Source organism: Nematolebias whitei, chromosome 12 (genome assembly GCF_014905685.2).
Source record: "Nematolebias whitei isolate Nwh7 chromosome 12, NemWhi1, whole genome shotgun sequence".
Classification (NCBI taxonomy): domain Eukaryota; kingdom Metazoa; phylum Chordata; class Actinopteri; order Cyprinodontiformes; family Rivulidae; genus Nematolebias; species Nematolebias whitei.
The window spans coordinates 39,779,732-39,800,299 of NC_056509.1; positions in this window are offsets into that span (position 1 = coordinate 39,779,732).

Sequence of the window (20,568 nt, forward strand, 5' to 3'; positions counted from 1 at the left end):
TGTAATTTGAGATAAAATGGTCTAAAAAGCTCTTTTTTTTCCCCTTTGGGAAGAAGAAAAACAAGAGAAGTAGATACGATGCCTGGGCCTGTCGCCATAAACAATAAGTCAATTAATCGCATGATAAATGAAAATGATCTACCTCATTTTCATTTATCGGCTTTATCGTTTCTTTGTATCTCTCTCTTTCTACTGAAGACACTGGATGGCAAAAGTCTCAACCCTGACACTCTTCACTGACCCCTCCCTTTCTCTTTTCTTTATAAAATCTGTTTTAACCATCCAAAATCACGTTTTTGGATGGTTAAAAGCAGCTAAGCTGAGAAGCTAAGCTATGAACTAAGCTAACAGGCCGACATCCGGAAAAAACCTACGTCTTGTCGAAGCTCCAATATTCACGGTTGAAACCTGTGCCTTTGTCTAAAAAGTTACTTTTCTCTGCAAAAAGAAGCTGAGAACTTGTTTATTGTTTTTTTTATTAAAAGCTTTCTGTGACAAATGCTATGCTAAATGATGCATGCTCAATGCTATGCTATAGCTTGCTATAATACCTATGCTAAAGAGCTCAAACCACTCTGAGCATCCGCCATTTTGAAAACAGGAACAAGGGACAGCCCACGTCACGTCAAGGGGCTTCCCTCCCATTTTTCTTAAAGAGACACTGCTCGCTCCCTCACTATCCATCCTTTGGTTCAAACTATTTTATACTGTCATCCAGTGGTCAAAAAAAGTACTACACACAAAAATTAACCAAAATTTTTTCTTAAATGTGACAATTACTAATTATTGTCAAATTTTGATAATATTATTGTTTATTGCAATAATTTCTGAGACAATCGCCCAGCAAAATGTGTTATTGTGACAGGCCTAGCGATGCCATTACAGTTATTAATTTTAGACAAAATATGAGAAGAATTTACCATTCCCATGTGACTGTTCTGTGAACTCCTGCAGCTTTTGAGACCTCATTAACAGAGCAGAACCTTCAAGTACATTTTATTTTTTTTGTGAAAGTATTGACTGCAAAGTTTTGTTTGATCATGAAATGTGCACTCCGACGTGTGAGGAAATGATACGGGTGCAAGCTGCGGGTAATATATATATATATATATATATATATATATATAAAAAGCCAGACCTCTCAGAGCAGATGGATTGTTTTCTGAAAGACAGAGGCATCACCTCCCTGTTTTTTACAGATAAATTATTGGACTGAACAACAAGAACAGACAGCCAGAGGGAACTGAGGCTGCTGAAGGAGAAATGCGATTTATCAGTGACACTGCAAACAATTCATGTAAGCCAACACACGGCAAACACAAAAAATGTACACATCCTCTAACAACCGTGGGCAACATGCAAGGACACACAGCAGTGTCGATTCTGGCTTTGAGCGATTTTCAACAGGAAACACACAAAGATAAAATCGTTTCGAGTGGATTTTTTTTTATTACTTTTAACAAGAGTTCTGTCTCTGTCTACAACTCACTGGGACTATAAAACCAGGAGAAACTCCAAAACAGCCTTTAACAATACCGATTCAGGACATTTTGAAGAAATATAAAGAAATGAACTTCTGATTATGAATTCCCAGGTTAAAAAAAAAACAAGTGTATCTTCAGAGTTTCACTTTTAAAGTGGATTTTTACACTGATCATGAAAAATACAGACATAAAATCAAAAATGTCATATTCCAGATTTTGCAAAGATATAAGTAAATTTGCATTGTCTGTTGAGAAAATCAGAAACAAACAAGTTGAAAAAGGTTCAGAGCTATTTTCTACACGCATCTCTTTGTAGCATTAAGGAACATCATATGCTTTATTGTATTGTGATAATTTAAAATATATATTTTATATTATATTCAAATAAAAATCAAAGTTTTGCAGGAATATTATTTTATGTTGAGAAATGGCAAGGTTATAGCCAATTGGGCTAAACCATAAAAATAACAGTGTGTGCTATCTCACCCGATATAAGATTTTACATTTAAAATGTTTTACAAAAGACTCTTAGCTCCATGCCAAAATTTAGTTCACATTTGTCAAAATGACTGAGTTATAGCCATGTTGGTTCTATCTGAGGTCAGTTTGTTGTTGTGACCAGCTTGAATTGGGTTGGGTGGGACAGTGTGTTCAAAAGTTAATCGGTTGTAGATGAACATCCAGCGTTAAATTCCTGAAGGTCTTTAAAAAATCCATCTATATTTCAGTTATAGACAAACAAACGTGTGAATGAGCACGTGCACACACAAACAAGTACAAAAATAATTTACATCCACCTTCACTTTTCAGCAGCAGGTGACGAAAACATCTACCGGTAGCATAAAAAATATATATTTTGATTTTAAAACCTCTTTCCAATCAAACATTTTTGGTGTTTGTAAGGTTATTTTGAAAATGTAGTTTGTTACAATAAAAAGTGATCCATCCAGCCATCAATTATCTTTTACCCAATTCTTCCTTTTTGGTCCAAGGGGATCACTGGTGTCCATGTCCAGCTATCACTGTACGAGAGGTGGGGGACACCATGGACAGGTCTCCAGTCCATCACAGGGACACAGAGACAAACAACCATTCATTCTCTCACTCACACCTAGGGACAATTTAGAGTTACCAATCAGCCTAACATGCATGTTTTAGGTCTGTGGAAGGAAACTGGACTACCTGCAGAAAACCCACGCATGCACGGAGAGAACATGCAAACTCCACCCAGTCATACATCATACAAACTCACTGGTGGAGAATGAGAATGGAGCTTAAAAAGGGTGCAGAGCAGGTGAAGTAGGAGAGTTGAACAGGTGAGTGGAATCAGGGCTGATTGCTGTGAGAAACAAGGGAGGCGTGGCATGGCTTGGAAGGGGTAGGCTTGAGCTGGAGATGGGTGATAGGCATTACAAAGCAGGGAAGAGAAACTATGGCATGAGGGGCTGAAACAATACCAGGAGGGAGTGAGTGTGAGACAGGGGTCGATGGGGGGTCAGCGGCTTGACACCTTCAGTAATAACCAGCACAACGTAGAAAGGAAGCGGTAACATCTGCTCCACACAGAGGGCTGCGGTAGCTCAGTGGTCTGTGGTTGCTTCAGGAAGGGCATCTGGCATAAAAGCAATCGCCAAGTCTTTGTGAGAGTTAGTTCACTGTGGCGACCCCTGAAGAAGGGAGCACCAGAAAGAAGAAGACCGCTTTGGCTGTTAACCATTTTCAGATGTTTATATTAAAACCAATTTCTGTCAAACCCTTTTAAAAATCATTCAAACGCATAAAATCACATCATAAATATGTATTAGACAGAATGTGTTGTTGCACAAGAGGAGTGCATCTCACCTGTGTTTTTTTGTAGCACAACAGAGATGTAACTCTGAACCCCTCACAGGAAGCTCCAGGGTAGAAGGCAACAATTTTGTGCATGACAAAAACAAAACCCAACAAATTAACAAAACTGTCATTTTAATTACACACTTTCTGATGTAACTGCAATAGATTACAATATTGTTTAATTTGCAATTATATGACATAACTTGTTGATTATTTCCAAATTGCTGCATATTGTTTCTACTTTTATTCACATTTATTTCATTTTAAGTGCAGAGTAAGTCTAAATGTCACAACTTGTGACCTCCTGTATACAACATAGAGCTTTATGATGGAAGTCTTCATTTGACATGTGAGACAGCATAAACCTGTGTGACATATTCCTGCCTCGTTGTCTTTATACGTCTACTACACCCCACACCACAGACGCAACTCACTGACAGCTTTAAAGAAGCACCAGAAAACCAAGAGCAAAGTCAATCTGTCACACCAGCACAGCAGCCACTCCCTCCCCTTTGACTGACACCCCAAACAGAAGAGAGACAGAGAGTCGAGATGGGAGGGTGGGAACATACAGACAAACAGTGGAGACCAAAAAAAAAAAAAGAAAGATTTTCAAGTAGGCTTTGCATCTGCCTTTAGAACGGCTTCTGCCTTACCTCAAACCTGTATGGAAGATTTGAGACATTGCGTCAAGCTTCCAGCTCTTACAGGGATAAAGAATGTCTGACTTTTAGTCAAAAGTTCACCAATGATTACATTTGATGTGGGAGGATGTAGAGAGCTTGTCTTGCTCGCTCCTTAGGCGTTAAGCTTTGTATTGGTACACTTTTTTTTTTTTTTATATATAAACCCAGCCCCAAGACTAAATGACAAAGTGATTCAATAGCACATCATGCTTCAAAGTGATCTGAGGGCCAGCTGCAGCACATCTGTGTGGGAAAAAAAATCAGCGTATAATATTTAAAAAAATAGCTATTTCTGGTGGTTGTTTGTTTGTTCTAACGTTAGAGCTGAAAAAGCACTGTACTTTTTCAGACTATAAGGTGCACTTAAAATCCTTGAATTTTTTAATAATCCAGTGCACCTTATATATTAATTCTGGTTGTGCTTGCTGACCTCAAACTGATTTTATGTGGTACGCAGCGCTCAAAAATCTGTCAAAATGAACTTATTTCGCTTAATGCGTCTTATAATCTCTGGTGCGCCTTGTGTATGAAAACAGACCCGTTCATTGATATTGTGCCTTATAATCCGGTGCGCCTTATAGTCCGAAAAATACGGTAAGGCTCAATAAGAGTTTGGAACGGTTTAGTTAAAAGCTTTCTCACTTCACTTATTTTTGATCCATTCTTTTCTAATTAGCAACAGAAACAGGGGTGTCTTCCTGTGACAGCAGCACCTACAGCCACACAGGAAACAAAGGTTGAGGTAATAAATTCTGTATCTTGTGTTAAATATGCACAAGTTTAATTAACCTATAAGTTCAACAACTGAGCATTTATATATTTATGCAGTGTATTTTCACACTTTGGCAACACTGGATAAAGTTGTTCACTATTTGGAGTGCACATAGTTAGTTAACTTCCTTTGTCAAGTCTTGCTGCGATTTCTTTGTCATTTGCAGTGATTGAACTTTTGTTTCTTTGAGTTGCTGGTTCTTCTGGAGATGTTGCTGAAGTCATCCTGCCACTCACTGTAAACAGCCCAGCTGCATCCCATCTAGAGATCAGCCTAACTGGGCTGTACCATGTATGTCAGAAGAGGGAGAAGTTAAATGTTGTAATTTAATTTTTACATCTTTGTCTAGATAAAACTTGGTATTGTAAATAGTTTTCTTTCTTAGGTTACCGGTACTATTGAGCACAAGTTTGATCAGTTATGCTTTGTTTTTAACACTAGCAATTTTGCCTATTTAATTAGTTAAATACCCTGTTTGATTTAAAGAAAAGGGATCTTTCAAAGTCTGCTCTTCACAACATGTTTGTGGAAGTGTATCATGGCACAAACATAGGTGATTCTTGTGGACCTCAGAAAAAGAGTTGTTGATGCTCATAAGGCTGGAAAAGGTTACAAAACCATCTCTAAAGAGTTTGGGCTCCACCAATCTACAGTCAGACAGACTGTGTACAAATGGAGGAAATTTAAGACCATTGTTACCCTCCCCAGGAGCGATCGACCAACAAAGATCACTCCAAGAGCAAGGCGTGGAATAGTCGACGAGGTCACAAAGGACCACAGGGTAACTTCTAACAACTGAAGGTCTCTCTCACATTGACTAATGTTCATGTTTATGAGTCCACCATCAGGAGAACACTGAAAAACAATGGTGTGCATGGTAGGGTTGCAAGAAGAAAGCCACTGCTCTCCAAAAAGAACATGGCTGCTCGTCTGCAGTTTGCTAAATATCATGTTGACAAGCCAGAAGGCTGCTGGAAGAATGTTTTGTGGACTTATGAGACCAAAATAGAACTTTTTGATCTAAATAAAAAGTGTTATGCTTGGAGAAAGGACAACTATGCATTCCTGCATAACCATCTGTGAAACATTGCAGGAGTAGTATCATGGTTTGGGTCTGTTTGGCTGCATCTTGGCCAGGACGGCTTGCCATCGTTGATGGAACAATGAATTCTGAATTATATCAGAAAATTCTAGAGGAAAATGTCAGGACATCTGTCCATGAACTGAATCTCAAGGGAAGGTGGGTCATGCAGCAACACAACGACCTTAAGCACACAAGTGCTTCTACCAAAGAATGATTGAAGAAGAATAAAGTTCATGTTTTGGAATGGCCAAGTCAAAGTTCTGACCTTAATCCGATCCAGATGTTGTGGAAGGACCTGAAGCAAGCAGTTAATGTGAGGAAACCACCAACATCCAGAGTTGAAGCTGTTCTGTACGGAGGAATGGGCTAAAACTCCTCCAAGCTGGCGTGAAGGACTGATCAACGGTGGGTGGAAGGTCACAACAGATACTGAAAGCAAAGGTTCACATACTTTTGCAACTCAAAAATATGAAATATTGCATTATTTTCCAAAATAAATAAATGATCTAGTGTAATATGTTGGCCTTATTTGTTTAACTGGATTATCTTCATCTACTTTTAGGACTTGTGTGAAAATCTGATGTTTTAGGTCATATTTTTGCAGAAATATAGAAAATTCTAGCGTTCACAAACTTTCAAGCACCACTGTAGGTACAGCTTGTGCAATTATTCCCATGCACAGTTCAAAAGTGTTGTTTCCTGGAAATGAAAAGCATGCAGTGTTTTGTAACTCAGATCATCATTTCAGCACAACTCTCTGGATGAAAAACGGCTTCATTGAATCAGAGGTGAACTAGATTTCCCACCAGCAGAACCAGCATGGAGTGGTTTTGATTGACCAACCAGGGAGAATAGAGGTTCACTGACACTTCTGTGAGAGACTAATAAGGTCCAAGCAGCCACCGTCCTTTTTTCCTAACAGTAAATGGGTTTTGCTGGCAGGTTGCTGCTGTTTGGCGGGAGGCAGAGCCATTTAGACACACTGCTGAAGGGTCACTGGAGTTTCACAGTCATTCACTTTCTGGTTTCTGAGTCCCAGTTCAGGAAAACATCCAATTGGGAATCACTTATGAAGTGTCTAGTGATAACAAGCAAGACTGAGGCTTCTATCAGGAGAGATTTTCACTTGGAGCTGCAGTTCATGAACAGCTGTTTTTTGTTTTTGTTTTTTTTTTTGGGTGGGGGGGTTCTGAGGAAAGATAAAATTGCAGTACCTACTCTTCAGATAAATAATGTTATTAATATACTTTTTATTTATATGAATGTTTCTGTAAAGTGCCCTGAGATGACTTATTTTGTGACTTGGCGCTGTATAAATAAACTGAATTGAATTGAATTGGTTGTAGATGCAAATCAGCCAAATTATTAAGACCATGGTTGGGTTTTATGAAGCTCTTCAGCTCTCAGAAAAATCCTCCAAATGTTCTCATTTGGTGTTTCCCACTCAGGACAAGTGCTGCTCAATCTTCTTGTCAATGAGGGGTCTCCTTTCATTATGCATTTATTAATTAAATTTTTTTTAATGATTTTTAAGGCATTCCTAAGCATTTTATTAAGATGTTGCATTGTCCCACTGAGAGTGGTTGCTAGAAAATACATACGATAAGTAGGGGTGCACCGATTGCAGTTTTCTGGCTGATCACCGATTTCTAAAAAGCCTGACCTGCCGATTCTGATTTTGGCTGATACCGATTTTGTTTTATAAGCGACATTATCAGGTGTTATAAGGTCAAAATGCACCTTCAATTTTCCAATCTTATTTTACTGAAAAACATATCCTTGAACAATATCCTAGAAACAATACAAACTGGTTTTAACTGGTCATGAGGTAGTGCTCTGAAATATAAATTAAGTTTAGACAATTGATGTTAAAACTACAAAAAAAAAAGGCAAAATCGGTTTCTCATGTAAGTATCGGCCGATCTCAGATCTCCCAAAATTAAGGAAATCAGGGCCGATAAAATCAGCCAGCCGATTTATCTGTGCACCCCTAATCATAAGAGTTTATTTGATCGGGAAAAAAGTTTTCCAAGGTTTCAGTGCTGCATTGTAACAAGCTTTGAATCAAAACAGATTAAGAAAAATGTGATTAAATGTGTTATTTTCTTTCTCAATTATTTTCAAACAGTTTTACTGCAGAATGTTCATTTTATAGTAATCGCAATAAAGGCTAAATTTTTGTAAAATATAACACATTCTGGGCTGTAAAATTATTGTATTAACTTTATACTACTTTGTATTATTTTACAAATACAAAATATTTAACTTGATTAAACACCAAAGTTCATGTTCAATAATCCGTGTAAAAAAATCCAACAAAGTTCAGTCAGGTCATCTGGATAGTTTCTTTTTTCTTTATTGAGACGTTTTGTCCTTCATCCAAAGGACTTCATCAGTCCGAGGTGCCACAACAAACTCAGTCCCACAAGCAGCACACTCCCATAGTGTACCAACCACTATGCACTCTAGGTATCCAATCGTCACTAGAAATGTGAAAGTTTAAAAAGTTTAGCAAGCCATTTATTACTTTCAACTAACATTTTGATTGTAGCGTTGGTTAGTGTTCTGCTTCTGTTAGCAAAAAAAAAAAAACTTTTTTCTTCTTCTGAACATTTCAACAGTCATTCACCTCTCAATATTCACACATAAAAGCAAAATCTGTAGCATTGTGATGTGATAATAGTAGAGGTTCGAAAATATGATTTTTTTATTTCCAACCTGTGTTGTAATAGTTCTTATGTATAGTGGTGTAGTCTACCTTTTTGTAGTAGGTACACCGCGGTAAATTTAGTTTAACGTTGGACACCGCTGAAGCTACAGAGCGCAAATGTCCAACATCCAATGTAAAACCAACTTTACTGCGGTCAGTCCGTATACTGTGCTTAGAAACCAAAGTACACTGGTTATTACAATGCATTCGTCAATTTGTTTTGCGTTTTAAGCATATTGAAGATTTCCAAATTTCTCTGATGCTTATATTTGAATAAATGAAAAACAAACTTTTTACAACAGTTGGCTTTGCATTGAAAATATTATACAATATATAAAACAGTATCAAGGCAAAACATGTTCAATATTAAGTAGTAAGTACAGAAGTATTATACAATAATTCGTTGGATAAGCGAATGTAGTAAACAAGCTCTGCATACCAATAGATTGTTACGGAAGCGTTTAAACTGCCATTTAACATTTAACAATATGAATGGCACATGCCTAATGATATGTCATGCATCATTGGGCACTTTTAATTGGGTATACTGAAATTCTTAAGCATTTCTAGTGAGTATACTCCTTATACCCGCGTATCAAGTAAAGTGTAAAGCCACTTAAGAGAGGTCAAGGTCGACAGCTTCAGATCTTTTGGCAAGATATTACGCTCCTGTTTCCTGGAATATCTTGCAAAAAGATCTGAATCTCTCGACCTTGACCTCTCTAAGTGACTTTAAGAATCTGTTGGACTCCTGGCAAGGACCAATGCAGACATGTTCCTGTTTTTAGTTTTCTACATTCGTCTTATGATCTAGCTGTTTTTGCTAACTTTTTTGCCATCTTTTTAATTTGTAAAAAAAAAAATAATAATAACCTGTATGCCTTTTTATAATGGTCTATAGTTGTCGCTGTTGTCCATTGTTGTCATGATTCTTTGTTGAAATCAGGTCTCTCTTGTAAATGAGTCCTCGAGGCTCAATGGGATTAACCTGTCTAAATAAAGGTTGAATGAATCACAAAGACTACACCACTGGTATGTATTGCATTTGTGTGTGTATTTTTTTTTCTGAACCTTTTTTTTTTTAAATGAGAACACAGTCTTAAAACATTTTTATTTACTAATAAAGATGGAGAATCACAACTGCCAAGCAGACAATCAAGTCTAGCAACTCTACTAGCCAGTAAAGTGACTGATCAGAGGTAAATGTAAATAACTAAACAAAGGACACCCTGACTTCCAGTTCTTGAGAAACAACCTAGAAGGATGAACTCTCCCCACTAATTTCAGGAACTTAGTATAAATTATTAGGCAAAAACTTGCAAAAATAGATTAATAAATTAAATTCAAAACCATAACAATAAACTAAGCACGCTCGTCTTTAACACTACCACTATCAGAGGTGCTTCATCAGATAAAAGCATCCTATTTAACAGCTACCTAATAACATTCAGCAGCATCCTCATACTGTATTTGTGGAGATGGGATTTTTGGCACTCTGCAGGGAGTCAAATCTTGATTTTCCTTTCAAAGAGCTGTTTAAAAAAGTTAATCTTTTGAATTGATAATCATGAGATTATGACATATTGCAGTTGTACATTGCTTTGTACACATGTAGGATGTTATGTACAACATACATGTTACGTTCAGCCATATTGCTATGGCAACTCCTCCCCTTTGTATGTTCTTCACCGTTACATTAAAATAGCAAAGGAGGAGCATGTGTGTCTACATCTGTTACATACAAGGACATTAAGAAAAGAACAGCTTGCAACGGTCTGCGACTCGGTTCCTAATGTTCCTTTTTAAGAGCCTTTTAAAATATTTGGATCTAACACCACATCTCTACATATCTAATATTTGTCTGATTCCTTTGCCCTTTATGAGACATGTCCAATTCTCCTATCGTGAAAATGTGAGCAGAGATATACAGCCATTAGCTACAACATCTCAAATGAGACACATATTTGGCTATCTGCAAAAACAAACAGGTAATAAATGATTGTAGTCTCACTGATAGCAGCTGAGTCCGACAGCCAGCAGCTAATAAATTACTCATTCTTTACATCAGCTCATTAATCATGTGTCCACACTGTGTTCTCTCTTGTCAGCAACTTAATTATATCCAAAATATTAGAGTCATGAATTCATCCCATAACTATTAGCAAGCATGTGTCTGTGACTTTGAGTGAAATGCACTCATTTCTCAAAGAACTGTTACCAAATGAAAACTGACGGCAAAAGCACATTTTAAAAATAAATTGGCAACAAGCTTTGCTATTCTGTAGAAAAAGGAAAAGCTGTTTCATTAAATAAACTGCTAAGACAATAAGAATAGTATGATTGAAAATGATAAAGGTTTTTAAATAATGATGCTTTAAAACAGATACCTTGAAGCCAATGACCGCCTTTTGCCAAATTAAAACCATCTTTCACTGATAGATTGATTAAATCCACATTGGTGTTTTTGGAGTCATGACTTTTAAAAATTTTCTAAGGGTTAGAGATGAATCTTGAAGCGTAACAATTTGTGAATGGGCTTTTCTTTATATTCAGAGAAAAATCAGCCTGTAATACATTTTTGATATTATTACCGTATTTTCCTCCATAAACGTTGCACCGCCCTATAAGTCAAATCAGTCCAAATATGTCTAATAAAGTGGAAAAATCCATAACTACGTCGCTTCGCCGTATATGTTGCATCTAATATGCATCACTGCTGACGCATCACGTTCGTCACACGTCACCGCTGACAACTCGGAAAACCCGGAAACGTGGCCCGTTGTGCCAAAAAAAAAAATCGATTGGTTGCCAAATGGCGGCTGCGGGAGCGTGCACTGGAGGACTTTAACAAGAATGAAACAAGATTAACACTTAAAAACAATTATTTGTTTGCTCAAAATTATAGTAAAGGTGTGTCTAAGTCTAACTTTTGCTTAATAAATGCACTTTGACCGTCAAATCAGCTGTACTTCAAAACCTCATTCGCGGAAGCGAAAGCAAAAATTGGTTTATAAATATGGGGAAAAAAATCCATAAATACGTCGCTTCGGCATATAAGTTGCAGGGCATGCAAATAATGTAAAAAATAAATTAATAACACGGCATAGGGCGAAAAATACGGTAATCAGAATACAATTACAATTCTATAGGAATATAACCTATCATGTTTGGAAACAGCACGAGGTGAGTAACTAAACGAAAGTAATTTGTAGTATATTCCAACTAATTCACAACAGTTGCCTTTTTTTGCAGCCGACTGATATTTTAACCTTATCAAGGACCGATCTCAGACATTTTTATCATGAAGCCAAAGCAGGAACTTGATTCCGTTTGTAACAAAGGTTATGGCTGTGTCTTTCAACAAGGTCATTTTAAATAAGTTTGGAAGACTACAAGGATAAAAAAAGCTCTAAGAAAACCATCGCTTCAGACAGCTGCTTCTGATGATGCAGCTCTGCCCTTTTCAGATCTTTTGCTGCTGATATGTCTTATTTTTGTGCAGGCTTTCTTTTCCACTGCTGTACTAAATAAAATGTTATCTCTTTTATTGTATTCTGAAAATTTAACTAAATCTATACTGATTAGTGCTTTATAAAGCCAGAGGCTAACTGCAGAATACCTGTAGCAATCAAAGTAATTGTTGCTTACAGGTCGATCAGAGACTTGCCATTCTACACACATGCACCGTTCATCCACAGTTGTCACAAAGTGATGTTTGATGGAAGCCTGCCAGCCAGGCTGACCTGAATTTGCCATTTGGGGCCCCCAACTGATAGGCAGGCCACAAAGAGCGAGGGATAGATGTGACTGAATTCCTGATTTGTTCACTTCACAAGGAGGAGTTGTTGTGGATGGAGAGATGTAAAGGAAGGAGAGATGCAAAGAGACTTAAAAAAGAAGAAAGAAAAAGTCATGCATCACAGTTTAAAGTCTGTCAAAGGAGAGAGACGGCAATTCTGAATCACAAGGGAGACAGAAAAAGGGAGGTAATATAAAAACGCATGATTCGCAAGATCAGTTGAAGTAAAGAAAAGGGGCAGCACTGGAACGTGTGCGTAAAATAAGTTGAGTTAAAAGTCGTTTAGGCAAATGTTACTAAGGGGCTTACATGAACACCGCCCTGCAAGGTAACGCGTATCCGTAGCGAAACTTTCCAAAGACGAGATGCTCATCCGAAGTGATTTCTGTACAGAGTCAGAACTCAAAATGTTTTTCAGTGAAAAATAAATGCAAGCATTGCTTATCCAGTCTTAACGCCAGGCGAAGCCTTTCCGAACACCTTTAGTGCTCGTCTCGGTGTTGTTAGAGTAGTGATTGGATTGTCAAGTCAAAGTATAGCGCAGCACTTCATAAGTGGCTATCTGGTGCTCCTTTTGGGAACATTTAGGACTCTTCCTTCTGCTAATTACATAACTCTAATTAGCTCATGGGTAGAATCCAGCAAATGCTTAATTGTCTATTGACATTAGGCAATGAGCTGAAACAAAACCCTCAATCTCTGTTATCGTATCGCTTCAACAGCAAAAACGGTAGGCTGCTGAAAGTGTCAGTCTTTAGGGATTGGAGTGCGCTAGCACACGGTTTAAAAGGGAATATCCATGTTCAGTATTATAGTCATGACTTTTAAAAGTTGCAAACAAAATGTAAAAGATCTAAAAGAAAAGTTCTGAACAAATTAATGTCTTGAATAGACAAGCTAACACGTAGTCTGGGCAGGACCAAGACCAAAGTGGATTGCTGCCATCCTAAAACAAATTTAACCCAAATTTATTTTTCCAGATAATGTAAAGTCTTTACATAGCTAATTGTTTATTTTGAAATACATGGATATTCCAGGAAAAATAATATATTTATACCAGAAGTAAAGTGCTATCTGTTGTCATCATATGTTCCCATACCATGATGAAATTTGTGCTCTGCATTTAACCCAGCACACATGACATACACCCAGGTGGAGCGGTGGGCAGCTATGTAGGCACCCAGGGAGCTATTAGGGATTAGGTGTCTTGCTCAAGGACACCACGGCATGTGGGCATGGCAAGGGTTTGAACCTGAGACTTTCTGATCCCAGGTTGTCTGCCCTACCTCTACACCAGCTCGGCCCTTCAAATGCCTCAAACTGAAGAAAAGCTAGAAAAAACAAATGTGTAACACAAAACTAATGGTAGTGAAATAGTTTTAAAAAATGTGAGAATAATAGTTTAAAATGTAATCGTTTAAAATGACCAACTTATGAACAGTAACGGCTGCTTTCCTGTAGTTATTTGGAGGAGATTTGAGCTCTCCTTTAACTGAATGGACCTGGGGCCATGAAGTAGTGATGCAGCCAAGGTTTTGGAAAACAAAACTATAACAGCTGTAAACTACTGCTGCCAACAAAAATTACAATAAATCAGAAGATTTTACTTATATTGAGCTAAAACCTGATGTGGTAGTTGCTGACAAGTTTGCACAACACAAACTAAGCAATAACAGATTACATTAAATGTTTTGTTTGTTTTTGTTTAATTTTACAGTAAAAACTGTTGGCGAACCCCTTTTTGTCTGTTAGCAAATATCTCTTAAATCAGCAGAAAAATGTGTATGAAACTGTCAGAAAGTAATCATTTGATGTGCATCTACTGATTTTGGAGCCAACCCAATTCGAGATGGCTACTACAGCAACTCAACCCCAAGAAACACACAAATGACTATAAATCGTACTTTTAAAGATGTTCAAGGATTCAAGGATTCAAGTTCCTTTATTTGTCATTCGCATCCCATGTGGTACATGCGGTGGAACGAAATTATGTACACAGAGTCCCAGTTACATCCAACAATAAAATGTAATAGAAAAACAGTAATAAGTTCTAAGATATTAACTAAGAAAGACATCAACTAAATATACACTAAGCACTAGTAGCATAAAAACATTACGCCAAACAGCAGCACGAACATGAGTCTGTGTGAGTAGATGAGCACGTATGAGCACAGCAACATGAAACAGATCAGCAGCAACATGAAACAGATCAGCAGCAACATGATGTGATTTTTTCACAGTAATTTTCCTGGTTAGAGATTCATGAGTCTAACAGACTCGGGGTAGAAGCTGTTCCTCAGTCTAGTGGTTCCACATTTAATGCTCCTCAACCTCCTTCCTGGGGGGAGTGGGCCAAAAAGTGTGTGTGCTGGGTGAGTGGGGTCCTTCATAATGCAGGTGGCCCTCTTCCTGCATCTAGGTGTAAATGCCTGTGACGGTGGGTAGTCTGACTCCAACATCTTCTGTGCAGCCTTCACCACTCTCTGCAAAGCTTTTCTTTCTGCAGCTGTGCAGCCTCCATGCCACACGTTGATGCTGGAGAACAGGATGCTCTCCACTGCACACCTGTAGAAGGAGGTGAGGACTGAGCTTCCCAGACCAGCTCGTCTCAGCCGCCTGAGAAAGTAGAGTGAGCTTTCTTGATCAGGCTGGAAGTGTTGTTGCCCCAGCTGAGGTTGTCATTCATGTGTACACCCAAGTACTTGTAGCTGGAGACCACGTCCACCGCAGATCCTCTTATTTTCAGGGGGTGTAGGTGTGTTTGTTCCTTCAGAAGTCCATGATCATCACTTTTGTCTTCTTCCCATTGATGTGAAGGTTATTCTCTTTGCACCAGCTCTCCAGGTGTAGTTGAGATGTTGCGGTGTAGTTTGATGTAATGGTAGCTAAAATTTCTTCTCAACAAATACTTTAAGCACTTATGAACAGAACAAGATCTTTGTTTTAAACTATCATGCAAGGCAGAGTGATAGTCATGTCTTCAAATAATGCTACTTTTAAATGCATTATAATTTTTGAAAGCTTCCTTCAGTTTTACATAAGAAGCATCTGAATCAGCAGCAGTTAAGTCAGTTTGTACAGGCTGACATCACCAATTGTAACCTCTTTATTGCTGTTTGATGTGAGTAAATTGAAAACGTTGCTGATGTGCTGTGGAAGGTGAATGTGGTGTTTTGTTTGTTGATGAGTTCATGCAAACCTTCAAGAGCCTTTATTCGTTTTCTAATACAGTTTTGTCTTTTATTTAAAAAAGAAATTGCCACTTTGTTCAGGATCATTTGTGGAACATCCTGTTTAAACAGATGAACATACAAGTCATGTCCAATGAAATCAAAACTGACACATTTTACATGAATGACATGTGTATTTTATATTGAATGAAAGATGTAAATAAATAAAAAATAAAAATCTTTAATGAAATGTAGCTGAAATTCAAAGGGATATAAACCAGCAGGCTAAATAATGACTTGATTATGTTATTATGTGATATGTTTTTTGATCATGCGTTTTGTGGTCTTTGCTCTGGTGTTGGTATTAATCAAAGCAAAATGAATCAAAAAGGTAAAGAGGAGATGACGATTCATTAGATATTAGCCGACTGAAGCTACAGTAGCAATTTTTCAAATTATCAACGCCACTTTTCATCAGCCCAACCCTATTTATTCTGTCAATTTGTTTCTACCATTGGCGCATTGTTGATTTTATGCACAGTCCAGTACCCTTGTTCCCCTCCACATTAATCTCTTTGTGCCTCCCTGTGAATTTCTTTACTAGTAAACCTTATTATCTTGTTTAAAAAATTCTTCACTTTTTAATAAAGTAAGATATGTTTTTAGAACCTATCCATGTCCTGTCTGTATTCTGGGTCCAAACATCCTGCCGATGTAATAGTAGTAGCTATTTTGGTCAAAACTTGAAGGTAATTTTATGTGTAATCTCATGCAATACTGCAAGATATTATGCTCATGAATGACTTTCTGCTACAATCAAAGCTGAATTTACGTCAATATTTATAAAATTAATTGGCACTCCCCCCCATAATTTCTCAGATTGGCTGTGGATTTACTTTGTTATACAATTGTATAGAAGAACAACGAATGATTACTTTCTGAATGTTTTATTAAAACTTATCCACAGACAGAAATAGAGATACTTGTCCGCCTTTGCATATTGGCAACATGCAATAAATATTCATATGTGATATATTGCACATTAACATTAACAAAACACCTCTTTGATTCTTTACATTATATCTTTGTTTCACAAATGTCTAAGGAAAAATAACCACATGCCAAGAACTACAATTTTTGTTTACCCTGAATACAGTTTGCTGACAGTCCTCTCAGAATACTCACTGCGACTAGAACCAAAGATAAGGATATTGCCTAAAGAATGAAAGGAATTACTGACGCTGTCATTGTTGAAACCGGGTTTGCCTGGGAGCGAAGAGGAGATAAAAGCAAAATGATATTTTTCTTCTTGCTTTGCATGACTATCTGTGTCCCATTCCCTATGTGAGAAGAGCGAAAGACAGGAAGGTGTCATGTGAAAGCTTTGCCTGGATACAGTGGCGAGACAGCATCATTATTAATTCATCGGTGTGTTTATGACTTTTATTGCAGAATTTTTAGAGCTCAAAAAAAAAAAAAAGTCTATTTGAGCTGGCCTTCTGCCGAGTGTAACTTTACACAGAGTTCATTTGTGAGTTTAACTGTGTGCGTGTGCTTGTGTGTGTATTTTGGCCTTTTGGTATCCCTTGAGGCCCAAGCAACTCTTGGACTAAAACACAAAGAGCAGTGCTGTAGAACCCGGGAGAGAATTGCATCACTGCCCATGTTGTTCAAGGTGTTCAGGGCCTGCTGAGCGCATTTCAAAACCTGTAGGTTTACATGCTCACATTGATGTGGAAGTGTAGAGACCTCTGTGCTCAAGTAAACATATACAAGTAGTATACCTCAGTAAAAGTAAGCAGCACTGGGTGCAGCACCATAAAGTTAAAAACTGGCCAGATTCACAAAGCAATCAGCTGGGAATGAGATTTCTTTTGTAGAAATAGTTTCCAATATAGAAAGAAGAAACAGTTTTGCCAATAAACCTATAATTAGTTGTAGAATGCTCATGCAGCTTATTATGTCCATTACCAGTTATGCTTCCAACTTTTGTTGCCTCTGTAACTTTTTTTTGGCAACGTGATGCTGCCATAAAATTCAAATGTCTTAATTTTTTGTCTAAAAGTTGTGCACTTTATTAGAGTCAAAATTAGATATGTTTACAATGTTCTACCTCAAGATGTGGGTTCATGAGATTTCTGCTTTATTTACATTTTACACAATGGCCCTTCTTTGGCATAATTTGAATTATGCATGGATGCCTCTTTTCCTCTTCGGGTAAGTAAAACACAGTGAACTAACCTGGAGAGTGGGCAGAGTCATTGTGGTTCATTTGGCTGGTAGAAAGATTGAAGATTTCTGAGAAAGAGCGGTGGAACAAATGTAGGAGATGAAAGTAAACTTATTCTCAATATAAATACAGGTGAACATCAGTAGCAAATGGAATCACACAATCTGGTGAGGAATAAAAATTAAAAAAAAAAATTAAAATAAAAGAGTCAAAATATACTTCCAGCTTAAAAAAAAAACAATAGCTTTGATGTTATGACAGGCTTACAGTATACACAATACTTTGCAGCTATTTCAATAATTCAGTATGTAAACTATGTAGTGCCAACACACACCAGTGGATTTGAGCATACAGAACCTACTGGATTGCGATTGAGGCATTCAGTCTGGTATTAGTACATGAAATATTAGGATTCAATAATCAGAAATAAATTTAGCTGCATTATCTGGCCTTTTTTATTGCATTTCTTCAAACTGGTCACAATAGGTAATAAGCTCTGGTAGCACTAATGATGTTCCTGCATAATTGTGACAAAGAGGAGCATTTTAGTAGGATATTTTTAAAAAAATCAACACTGTGGCACATAAATTTGGTAACTGCAGAAGGATGTTGCTCTGCTCACAATAAAGCCTCCAAATCTGCAGGCTTATTTACCATCTGTCAAATCAAACTAACCTCAGGTGTTTTGTCACAATTTGTCAGGCTGCACAGATGTCACACCGTTCTTCCTCAGGCTGTAGCCATTGGTCATTCTGTACAACTCAGAGCTGACAGACCTTCTTTGTTAGCGGCTACAAACTCAGTATCATGCACCACTACACAGGGGGAATGGTTTGTAAAACGAGAGCTGAAATAATTTCCGTATCTCTTGCGACGCCGTACCCTTTTTTCCAACTACACTAGAACGCACAAAAACACACCAATGAAAACACCAAGACATTTCTGTTTAAAATATGATGATAAATCAAAATTATTGCTAGAGAAAGGTGTCTGAATAGTCCCTTTTAAGCTTCTCTTTCAGGCCAAAAATGAAATTTAATCACTCAAATATAATTACTATGAGCACTCAAGAAAGATTACGACAGGCTGACTGAAAAGATCCATGCTCACACCACAAATACAAATAATCTTTTATCCTTAAGACTGTGCATACTGTATGTTCATATAGACACATAAAGTAGGTAAAGCTCAAATACTGACAGCAGGTATATCAGCTGCATGTTAAAGGGGTTGCCATGGTGACTGGGCAAAGTCTGCATAGCCACCCCCTCTCACAGTTCTTATTCCAGCACTTCTTTAGCTCCTGGTAACTTTGTCTCATACTGCTGGACAGTGTTAATATTACTGTGGTGGGATTGTCCAACAAAAGGGTCACGGTTTAACGCCGTCACACACTCAAAGCCAGTCTATCGTTAGCATGCAATGACAGAACGTTTCTAGTCAATTTCCAATGAGAGGAAGCGTTTCCAGGAAAGGCAGCACTGACTCTGGCATCATGCCTTTATATGCTGATAGCTTTTTTCCCCCTCAGAGCAGCATAATTGGGGGAGGAAAGAGGGGGGGAGTATGAGTGAGCCTGGAGCAGATAATCACATCCTGACAAGAGAAATTATCATGTTCAGTAGCAGAGTAGGGCAGTTGCGTGTCTCAGGCACAAATGTCACGCTGCTTTATGCTCCTCTGTTTTTCATGCTTAGGTCATCATGCCCATTTGTGTTAAATACTTTGCCATGGACTTGGTGACTTTTATAGGGTTCAGCACCCCTTCAAACCCTTCTCAGATCATTGCCAAGCACATCTATAATCCAAGTTATTAGACAATCTATGATTTTCTGGCTCAAGCCTCATTCTCTCTTTCTTACTCTCCCATTATGCAAAGTTTTCCTTTACTTCTGGTCTATACCAGAGTGTACGACAGTTTTTAACCTGCTCATTTACATAGCCCATTATGGCTGAGGAGACAGGGTAGGACAGTGGCAGAGCAGAACGGTTAAATGTCACCAATATTTTTATGCAAGCCCATAATGAGAGTGAGGGAGTTCTGAAAATAGCAGCAATTTCTTGTGATAGGAATCTAATGCAGTGGCTCAATGAGCTCTTTGTCTTTTAGGGCTTGAGCGTGAACGCGTGCACGTACACTCGCAGTAAAACATCGGCATTCAGATACACTAGAAACACACACACACAAAATGCAAGGCCACAAACCACAATCTAATTCTTGTTCTCATAAAGAACAGTGCGGCACGAGCACAAGGTTTAAAGCTCATGCACACAAAAGAAGTACGCACACCCACGAAGGAGAAGACACGATTGGGAATAATGTAATGAACCATAAATGCACAATCTCCTCACAGCATCAAATTGAGCAAGCTCCCATGATCTCTCCCATGTCTTTTCCTATCCCTTTACAGAGGAACACAGCGTGCAGAGGGAGGTGTTTTACTTTTACAAATGAGGCTGGGGCTTACAGAGGACAGTGGGGTGGAACAGAGAGGTTCAGGGAAATGCCACAGAAAGTCTTCTGGAACAGGATTTTGTGGTTCAGAAATCCATCATTTGATGTCGCTACCATCTGCTTGTGTTTACAGACAGCACGGCGTGTGACAAAACCCTCTGCGCCTCAGAGACATCATTTGTGCCTTGAGGATGTACTGTATAGATTGTTTCAAAATGTAATATGTTTCAGAGCGCTAACAAACATTGTTCTCCATAGACAGCAAGAGGATTAACGTTGGGATAAATCCTTGTGGTGGGTGATTATTGGAAAAGGTATTTCAGACCTGGCAGTCCCAGCAAGACA